Source organism: Callorhinus ursinus, unplaced genomic scaffold (genome assembly GCF_003265705.2).
Source record: "Callorhinus ursinus isolate GAN/ISIS: 27379988/994484 unplaced genomic scaffold, GSC_fseal_2.0 scaffold55, whole genome shotgun sequence".
In the NCBI taxonomy this organism is placed as follows: domain Eukaryota; kingdom Metazoa; phylum Chordata; class Mammalia; order Carnivora; family Otariidae; genus Callorhinus; species Callorhinus ursinus.
This window is the reverse complement of record NW_027397117.1, coordinates 2,414,607-2,425,081: the sequence shown is the minus strand read 5'-3', so window position 1 is coordinate 2,425,081 and position 10,475 is coordinate 2,414,607. Positions and strand designations below refer to the sequence as shown.

The 10,475-nt window shown below is 45.7% G+C and overlaps 1 long non-coding RNA gene across 1 annotated transcript; it reads right to left on the bottom strand.

The window, feature by feature from the left end:
* Positions 1 to 5,634: 5,634 nt before the first annotated feature.
* Positions 5,635 to 10,262, bottom strand: LOC141371078 (uncharacterized). The gene is made up of 3 exons (XR_012375704.1): positions 10,198 to 10,262; positions 6,538 to 6,624; positions 5,635 to 6,412 (listed from the first exon to the last, which is right to left on the bottom strand). It is a non-coding gene; the product is annotated as an uncharacterized lncRNA (long non-coding RNA).
* Positions 10,263 to 10,475: the final 213 nt, after the last annotated feature.

The window sequence follows — 10,475 nt, the reverse complement described above, 5'->3', positions numbered from 1 at the left end:
ACTTCTAGGTATATACCCAAAAGAATGGAAAGTAGACCCACACTAATATTTGTCCATCAACGCTCCTAGAAGCGTTATTCAAAATAGCCCAAAGGTGGAAACAATCCCAAATGTCCATCAGGGGAGGAAGAAGCAAATTGTGATATATATATGAAATGGAATATTATTTAGCCAGAAAAAGGAATAAAATACTGACACATGCTATGACCTGGATGAATCTGAAAGTATTATGCTAAAAAAAAAAACGGTCACATGTTAAATTATTCCATTTATATGAAGTGTCTTGGGGCACCTGGCTGGCTCAGTCAAAAGAGCATGCAGCTCTTGATCTCGAGGGGTCGTGAGTTCAAGCCTAGCATGGGGTGCAGAGATTACTTAAATAAATTTTTTAAAAAACTTTATATGAAGTGTCTCAAATAGGTAAATCCATAGGGACAGGCAACAGATTAGTGACTGCCAGGGGCTCAGGGGAGGGAGTGACTGCTTAACGGACTTACGGTTTCTTTGAGGGGTGATGAAACACTGGAACAAAATAGAGGTGGTGGTTGCACATCATCATGAATGTACTTAAATACCGATGAGTCATATGTTTCAAAGTGGTTAATTTTACATTATGTGACTTTTATCTCAATTTAAAAAAAGAAAAAAGATTATGCTATAGAATAAATGCGTAGGCATAAAGGAAACAAGATTGGGGCGCCTGGGTGGCTCAGTCAGTTAAGCATCTGACTCTTGATTGCAGCCCAGGTCATGATCTCAGGGTCCTGGGATCGAGCCCCGCATTGGGCTCTGCGGTCAGCGGGGAGACTGCTTGAAATTCTCTCCCTCCTTCTCTCTAAAATAAATAAATAAATCTTTAAAAAACAAAAAAGAAACAAGATCGGCCAGGCACTGATAATTATTGCAGCTGGTGGTGGGTACTTGGGTTTCACTATTACTATTCTCTTGTCTTGTATATATTTGTTTAAAATATTCCATAAAAGAAAGGGGTGTGTGTGTGTGTGTGTGTGTGTGTGTGTGTGTGTGTGTGTTTAAGAGGTGGGTTCCAGCAATAGTAAAGACACCGTCAAAGATTCAGGAGAAGATTTAAAAACAAACACAAACAAACAAACAAAAAACAGTTTCATGAAAGAATGGAAAATTCAGTATTTGTAAATTAATGAATTGTGATGTATAAAGTGAACATGTAGCTAAATTAATAAATAAAATACTAGAACTATTATATTACAAGCATATATCACAAACAGGCATTCTCATCCCTAAAAGTTTATACACTTAAATTGGCAAAAAAAACCTTTATTTTGGACTTCAGAAGAAGCGGCTTTGTCTTTGTGGTCTTCTCATATTCTAGCCTTTGAGGTGTATTTCTGTAATGAACAGAGGATCCCGTCGTTAGAAAGCCACCCTCGTTCCTGGAGCAGGGCCGTGTCCCCACACCTCAGCAGAGCCTGGTGACATTCAGCACCTCCCGAGTCTAACCAATGTATGACTGGAGTCCTCGCTCAGCCACCACCTCATTTCACCAACTTGGTTTCCATGTTGAGTAATTCTGATCGTCTGTCCACAAAAATGGTAAGTCCAGACCTTTCTAAATAAGGTCACATTATTTTCATTAAGCCCCCAGATAAGATTTACCTAGAGCCTGATTTGCCCATACAGAGACCCAGGTCTCCTCATTATACCCATTTGTTATTTCCGCATGTAACCTCAAGATGCTACTTCCTATGGGCTCAAGGAGAGTTTCAAGTAGTTTTTTCCCCTCTGGCCTTCTGACCACACCTGTCTTTTGTGATATGACCATGTCCTCATGCCCTCATGCCCTGGGCACACACCTTCTCTGACGGTAGGTACCCCTATGTCTCTGACTCCCGGAGAAGCCATCAGTTTCCCTTTGACACCCTACATCCCATAATTACCCACAGCACAGTGGAGATCAGGCTTCAACATCTGGTAAGAGTATACTGAACATTAAGAGTTAATGATCCATAGCCATGTAGGCAAACCTGTTTCTGTGAAGGGCCAAATAATAAATATTTTGGGTGTCGTGGGCCACACACAGTTTCTGTCATGTCATTGTCTTTGTTTGCACAAACCTTTAAACATATAAAAACAACTCTTAACTCTGGGCTGGACAGAGTGGGCTAGGGCTGGGGCTGGCTTGCAGGCTATCTTGGGCTGACCCTCATGACTGTCCCAGCTGAATCTTGAAAGGGGCTGCAGTCAGGGTCCACCCAGAGGATCCCCAACAACACTGTTCTTGCCCAATTCCCAGGCTCAGCGCTTGCAGCAGGGGGCAGTTTCTGGAGAAACTGCTCGTGTTAGTCAAGTGTTCTCAGAGACACAAACCCAATAAGGTATAAAGATAGAGATGTACAAACAGAGGTATTTATTTTAAGTGATTGGCTCACAGCACTGTGGTTGCCAATGGGCCAGTAGGCTGGAAACTCAGGCTGATATCACAGGGTTGAGTCCAAACTCCACAGGGCAGTAGGCTGGAAACTCAGGGAGGCGAGTTCCAGCTCTGCATTCCAGTCTTGAGGACTCTTTCATCAGAAACCCTCCGTCTTTGCATGTAGGGCCTTCAACTGATTGGATGGAGTTTCTCCACGTTATAAAGAGTAAGCTGCTCTTTACTCAAGGTCTACTGAATTAAATGTTCACAGCAACATGGACACTGGTGTTCAGCCAAACAGCTGGCACCTGAGCCCTGGCCAAGTGGACGCAAAACGGACCATCCCGTGGCCCGTCCCTCAAAATCCGGGTTCAGTAGGCGTTGGGCCAGGAAAGAGAGAAAGCTCTCACTTTCCCTCTACTCCCATGCCCGTCTCCCAACAATCCACGTATTGTCCAAGGACTAGCCTCTTTGCTGGACACCTGACCAAATTTCCACTCCTTTCTCAGGAAACACAACTCCCACCCCCAGCGGTAAAGGGCACTTCCTCAGGAGTGAGTTGGCATGACAGGAATTGAATTCTGGCTTTAGCTCTGCTGCTAACCCACCGTAGGGCCTGATTTTTCATCAGCTCTAGGCCTCCTGGAGACCTCCGGACTCAAAACAGAAGAACCCTGTAGAACAAAGTAGATGCTAAACAGATACTTGTTAGGTCACCTTAGGTTGAGGAAGCCTTATCTGATCAGAAAATGGCTTTATTTCCCCAGGCCGGCCCTCCCTGCCCCTCTTGCTGCCTCACCCCCTAGCTCTATGTCACAGTGCCCATGTTTTAATCCAAAGAGCAGGATCTAGGTGCTTGCAACTTGGACCTAGAGCTGAAAGTTAGTCTCTCTGTCAAGTAATGAGCACTTACTGCAGATGAGTGTCTACCACATGCCAGACATTGTAAGAGTTTTATCTAACCCTCAACGAGCCCACCGGCAAGAAAGATGCCACAGTCCCCATGTCACCATTCGTAGTAGTGTCCCAGGGGCCAGCACAGGGACAGGAAGTACCCCCTCTCAGGGGGTGGAGAGGGAGGTAATTTATATTTCAGACGGTTTACATTTCCAAACAGAACAGTAACTCTTATTCCAGGGAGAGGGGCCAGCACCAATTTCCCCAGGGACCATGGGTAGGTAGTAACTCATCCTGTGTACAGTCACTTAAGGACTCCCCAGCAGAAGAGAATAGGCATCGCACCGCCGCTGAAACAAGCCTACTCCCCCGAGCTCCAGGAGACTGCTTGCAGCTTCACAAAACTAGTTTTTCCAGACTCAACTTACTCCAAACCAGCAAACGGACATTCATTCTTGACAATCCTTCAAATAGTTCAGAAACGCTAGTCTTTACATCTTTTTCAGGCCTTCAGCCTTTCCTCATGTCATCTCTTCTCAAGCCCCCATCCCAACCACCGTGTCAGCTCCCCGCCAAACCCACCCAATTCAGCGGTACTCAGCTGTGGCTACTCAACGGAACCACGCAGGGAGCTTTGATGAATATTGTCGCCTGAGAAAGCTTGAGGAGAAACGGGATATTTACATGGTCCCCAAGTATCTCCTCCAAGATTTTATGAAGAATAAAGGGGGAAAATAGTGATTCTTCAGTGGAGAACCCCAGAAGACACCACTCTAACCAAAAGAGCAAGGTTTGAATATCCCTCGTGATAAGATTTTATCAGGAAAAGAAAAACAGTAGCCCTTCCTCCTGTGAGTCTCCTATACTTTCACACAGAACACTATTTTTTTAAAGAATTATCCATTTATTTTAGAGGGAGAGTGAGAGAGTGCACACATGCATGGGGGGAGGGGCAGAGGGAGGGAGAGAGAAAGCAGATTTCCCACCGAGCACAGAACCCAGTGCAGAGCTCAATCCCAGGACCCCGAGATCATGACCTGAGCCAAAACCAAGAGTCGGCCTCCCAACCGAATGAGATACCCAGGTGCGCCCCCCCCCTTTTAAATAATCTCTAGGCCCAACTTGGGGCTTGAACTCATGACCCTAGGATCAAGAGCCACATGCTTTACCAACTGAGCCAGCCAGGCACCCCAGAACTCTTCACTTTTGATACCTCTAGTCACCAAATGTGTAGAGGTTTATCGCCTCCGAGCTGGGTGTCCTACAACTTAACTCAGCACTACCTGGAGCTGATGTCAGACTTGCCCCCACTTCAGATGCCAATCACCAAGTAGTAGATCCCCAGGTTACCCACAACTTCTGTCCAACTTGGCTACAAATTGGAGGTTCCCAAGACCGACTCCTGCTTTGGATTCAATTAGTTTGCTAGGATATGATAAAGCCAGATGAAGACCTGGGAGGGTGGTGAGCCCAGGACCTTCTCTCCCCATGGATTGGGGTGCGTTACCCTCCTGGTATGTGGATGTGTTCACCCATCTGGAGGCTCCATCACGTAGACATGATCAATTATTAACTCCATTTTCAGTCCCTCTTCCTATTCTGGAGAATGAATGGAAGGTGGGGCTGAAAATTCCAAGCTTCTAATCATGGCTTAGTCTCTTTCTGGTGACTGGCTCCCATTGAGGAGCCCACCCACAGTCACCTCACTGGAACAAGACACTCCTCTCACCCAAGAAATTACAAAGACTTTAGGAATTCTGTGCCAGGGACAGAGGCCAATACATATTTGCTCTTATTGCACAAAGATATGTTGATATCACAAATCTTTGGTGTGACCCACTGAGAAAACACAAATCCACTAGTATAGTATTCTTGGCAAAAATGTGTAACCTCAATCTAATCATGAGAGAACACCAGAAAAGCCCAAACCAGCAGACATTTCGTCTGTCGGGTACTCTTCAAAAGTGTTAGAATCGTGAGAGGCAAGAAAGAACTGTGGAATTGTTATAGATTGGAGAATGCTAAGGAGGCATGACAATTAAATGCCAAGTGGGGTCCCAGGTAGGATCCTGGAACAGAAGAAAAGGCAATTGTGGAAGGACGGGTGAAACTGGAATAAGGTCCATCATCCAGTGAATAGCATTGTGCCAGCATTGATTTCTTAGTTTTGCTCATTGGGCTGTGGTTATATCAGACGTTAACATAAGGGGAAGCTGGGTGAACGGTATATGGGAATTTTCTGTATTATTTTTGCAACTCTCCTGTAAGCCAAAAAAATTTTTTTTGTTTAAAAACTACTGATGTGTAGGTCCCTCTCCCCAAGATTCTCCTTGGCCTGGGCATCAAGGGGCTTGAAATTTCCCAGGTGATTATAATGTCCAGCCAGGGTTAAGAACCATTGTTCAGGTTTGTCTCTGTCTCCCACAGTGTAACTTCCAGAACCAGACACTATAGTTCACGTGTGGTCTGACAGGAATACAACAGGACTCTCACCTCCTTTTGTCTGGACACCAGATCTTTATTAATGCAGTCTGCAGTCCATGCGCTTCCTTGAAAAACACAGATTATTAACGCAACGAGAGCTTTTTCCTTTCTAAAACCCCAAGTCTTTTCTCATATGATATTCTGCTGTGCCATGCTTCTCCTTTCCCGGCATTGGGCATGGTTTTATACCCCGAGGTCCAGATATTTCATCTCCTTAGATTTGGTCCTTTGTTCCAGCCTGTCAGGATGCTCAATGCCTCCTGCCACGTTGGCTCCACACTTACTCCCAGATTTGGGCACACACGCTTGAAAACCAGGGCTTCTTCATCTTTATTTAAGACACCAGTGAGAGCACTTGGACAGGAGGACGGAGCCCTACAGCCCATCCCCAGATGTCCTGGTTAGCATCCGTCTGGTTGTCTCTGTTGAGGACTGGGCTTGTAGTCCCAAGGGGCAAAGATGGCCGGTCAGGGAGGTTATCCAAAGTGTCCAGGACTAGGATGAGCCAGAGGAAAAGTAGGAACCGGGTTCTCGGAGAACACTGAAGGCCAGGCCAGGGAAGCTATAGATTGTAATCAAGTGCACAGGGCAGGGCTGGCGACGAACGGAGAAGACAAGAGGCTAGGCGACACACGGACCCTGAAGTAAAGAGGAGAGCAAGAGCAGTGATGGGAATAGACTGAGGCCCACCCTGAACTGCCTCTAGTTCCCCAAATGTGTCAGATGCCATGGCTTCGCCCAAGCCTTCCCTCTGCCCCCATTACCTTTTCTCCCGAGGCAACCTTGTGAATTCCTTTCCTTCCTCGGACACACTGCTTCTGCGACGTGTTCCCCATCTTTCACAGGTAGACCTGCAGAGAATGGGAAGGAAGGGGAAAGCTGTTCCTCTCTCTCAGGACAAGAGCATCAGTCCAAATATGGAGAAGCCTGGAGTGGTTCAGGAGGTGGGGGACGCAGTCAGACACCGGGCAGGTTGTAGCCCCAGAAGAGCACTCATCATGCCAATGCACTACTCAGGCTTCTGATCGTGAGCCCCTGGGGGGCCAGGACCTTGTTATGTTGACCTTCAGAGCCAGTGCCAAGGCCAGCATTGACAGTTGGCCCTTCTTGGGTGGACATTTGAGTGATCCACTGACCAGTCTGAAAAGAACACCCCTCGGCCAGGTGAGCAACTCTGCAGGGCGGGGAATCTGAATCCAGATGTATCTCAGCAGTTAAAACAGTGGCGTGGAATAGCTAAGGTGACTTTTAACAAGGAGGTTTGGAAAGATCCAAATCTAATAGTTGAAAACTATTCAGTTAACATGTTTTTTTATTTTATTTTATTTATTTATTTGAAAGAGAGAGAAAGCAGGAGCAGGGGGAGCTGCAGAGGGAGAGGGAGAAGCAGACTCTCTGCTGAGCAGAGAGCCCGACTCGGGGCTTGATCCCAGGACCCTGAGATCATGACCTGGCCGAAGGCAGACGCTTAACTGGCTGAGCCATTGAGGCGCCCCAGTAAACAGCAGCATTGAGTTATAATTCACATGCCATATAATTCATCCCTTGAAATAGTACAATTCAATGGCTTTTAGTATACTCGCAAAGCTTTGGAATCACAACCATAATCAATGTTAGAACATTTTTATCACCCCAAAAAGAAACCTCATACCTGTTCACAGTCACTCCCCATTCCTCCCTGCCCTCAACCTCTGATAACCACTAAGCTACTGTCTGTCTCTGTGGATCTGCTTATTTGGGACATTTCTTTCTTTTGTTTTTTTAAGATTTTATTTATTTTTTGACAGAGAGAGACACAGTGAGAGAGGGAACACAAGCAGGGGGGAGAGGGAGAGGGAGAAGCGGGCTTCCCGTGGAGCAAGGAGCCCAATGCGGGGCTCGATCCCAGGACTCTGGGATCATGACCTGAGCCGAAGGCAGACGCTTAATGACTGAGCCACCCAGGCGCCCAATTTGGGGGACATTTCTTATAAATGGAATCATACAACAGGTGTCTGGCTTCTTTCACTTACCATCATTTTTTCAAGGTTCACCCATATCGTAGCACATATCAGTAGATTGTTTCTTTTTAGGGCTGAATAAGATTCTATGTTCTAGTAATATTCTGTATGAATATACCACATCAGTTCATCCATTCATCCATTGATGGCTTGTTTCTACCTTTTGGTTGTGACAAATAATGCTGCAATGAACACCTGGTACACGTTTTTTGTGGGGACATATGTTTTCACTTCTCCTGGCTTGATAAACACAATTTTAAACTGCAGCATAATATTGTGTGCAGCTATACCTTCCCAGGCTGTAAACACACAAACACTGGAGGTAATTTTTGGATTATTTTTGCCATTACAAATAATGGCGTGGTGAATAATTCGGGATGTGAAGCCTTGCTTATAGCTGGGGGTATTTTCTGGTGTGAAATGGATGTGGATGTGTTCAGAGAAGAGTGCCCATGATGGAGATTGAATTTTGAGTCCAGGCAATGCAATAACTTATGTGTATGTGGCATTATTACATTTATGAAACACTTATCTCTTTCTCCCTTTTAAAGACACATGAAGGGGCACCTGGGTGGCTCAGTCGGTTAAGCATCCGACTCTTGGTTTGGGCTCAGGTCATGATCTCAGGGTCGTGAGATCGAGCCCTGAGTGGGGCTCCTCACTCAGCATGGAGTCTGCTTAAGATTCTCTCTCTCCTTCTCCCTGTGCCCCTCCCCCTGCTCATGCTCTCTCTCTCTCTCAAATAAATAAATAAAATCTTAAAAAATATATAAAGATACATGAAAACCATGGGGATATTTAACCTGAAGAAGAGGATACTTAGGGGGTCATAACTGTCACCTGTAAATACCTGAATGGCCACCCTTTGAAATGGAAGAGGCCAATTTGATATGGTTCCAAAGAACAGGTTCTGCCTTCTGTTGGTCAAGCCTGTTGTGATTGGACATTTTTCTTCCAGCCCTTCCATATAGAGGGGGCAGCCTTTGCATATCTTGGTGCTTCTCCTTCTGACCCAGAGTGAGACTCAGGACTTTGGGTGAAATAAAGATGGGTTCAAACTGTGAAGAAGAATTCTTAAATCTTTAGCAAGAGATTGATCTAAACTTGGGCTGTCAGCTAGGTTGAGGTTTACCACAGAGCCGACCTCCAGCAAGAAGGGAACATTTTGGTCTGGGGAGCTGTCAAGGGATGGAGCAGGGGCATGTGTCTGTGTTTGTATGTGTGTGTTGAGAAATTCAGCTGCAGCTGGAAAGCAGAGCAGAGGAAGTTGGATTAAAATGTGCAGAAGAAGTTGCGGTTGGGTCAGAATGGAAGGCTTGTTTCTCTGGAAGGCATGGAACACACTGACCCAGATGGCAGTTGGCAACATCTCAGAAAATGGTTGTCAAGGTAGACATGTGCTCATTGTCACTGAAGACCTGTCAATCACTGAGAAATACGAGCCTCTTGTCAGCACTGGCCCCGTAAGAATGGGAGAATATTTGCCCTGAAGTTGCTAACGTTGCTGATGTAATGGTAAAGAAGATGCCTTTTAACTTAATTACCATATATTTTCATAAGCACCTCTAAAATCCCCCTGGGCATACCTTGTAAAAGTTCCCTACCTGGGATTGGGAGAAAGTCCTTGACTTTCAGACCCTCCCCTCGCCGATATTTACCAACATAAAATAGTAGAACAGGAAAGGTTAACCATAATAAACATTCTAAAGTAGGGGAAAGATGGAAGCCTGCCTATCTGGGACTGGGGGAAGTGACTGGGTTCTGTCCCTGGAAGTGACTCCGTGTGGCTCACGGGTCCACTGTTTGGGAGGCTCAATATACCCCATCATACCCAGTGGCCGTATCTGAAATAGACCTTGGGCCATATGTTCCCCATGAAAGCTGAGCTGCTTTCTCAGCTTGCTTCCTGCCTGTAAAATGTTGGGAGATCCAAAGGTTATTTCAAGTATGGAAATAGTCCCTGTTTCTTTGAGTTTAGATTAATGGTTCTTTTGGAGCTACAGCTTCCTAAAATATGTAGTTGGCTTTATGACTTTTTTTGTTTCAAGTGCACCCAATAGACATTACCTCATGCACCCAAAATTCCATTTTCCCATTGCTTTACCCAAAGCCAAAACCTTATTAGCTGAATTATCTTCCTACCAAGTTATCTCAGAGGATCATTTTAACAAAGGTTTTGCCATTGCACTAGATGGACTGCCACTTTCCCCACCTTGAATGACAGTGCCCTCATGGTCCACCACCCGGACCATGCCAATGCCAAATGCCAATGCCACTATTTTTAAAATTTTGTGCTTACTTCCAGGTACCAATTTTTGTACAGGTCAATATTCACGATGACGTTACAACAACCACCCCCAAATCTCAGGAGCCTACCAAAAAAATAAAAAATAAAAGGGAAGGTTGATTTCTTGCTCACTTTACCTGTTATTCTAGCATCAACTCCAGTGATGCTCACATGTCCTGAGTTGGCAGAGCAGCTCCTGTCTGGGACAAACAAGGCAGAGAAGAATGAAGAACAATGGTGGAAGAGCATTAGCTCTTAAAACTTCTACTGGGGGGCGCCTGGGTGGCTCAGTTGGTTAAGCGACTGCCTTCGGCTCAGGTCATGATCCTGGAGTCCAGGGATTGAGTCCCACATCGGGCTCCCTGCTCGGCAGGGAGTCTGCTTCTCCCTCTGACCCTGTTCCCTCTCGTGCTCT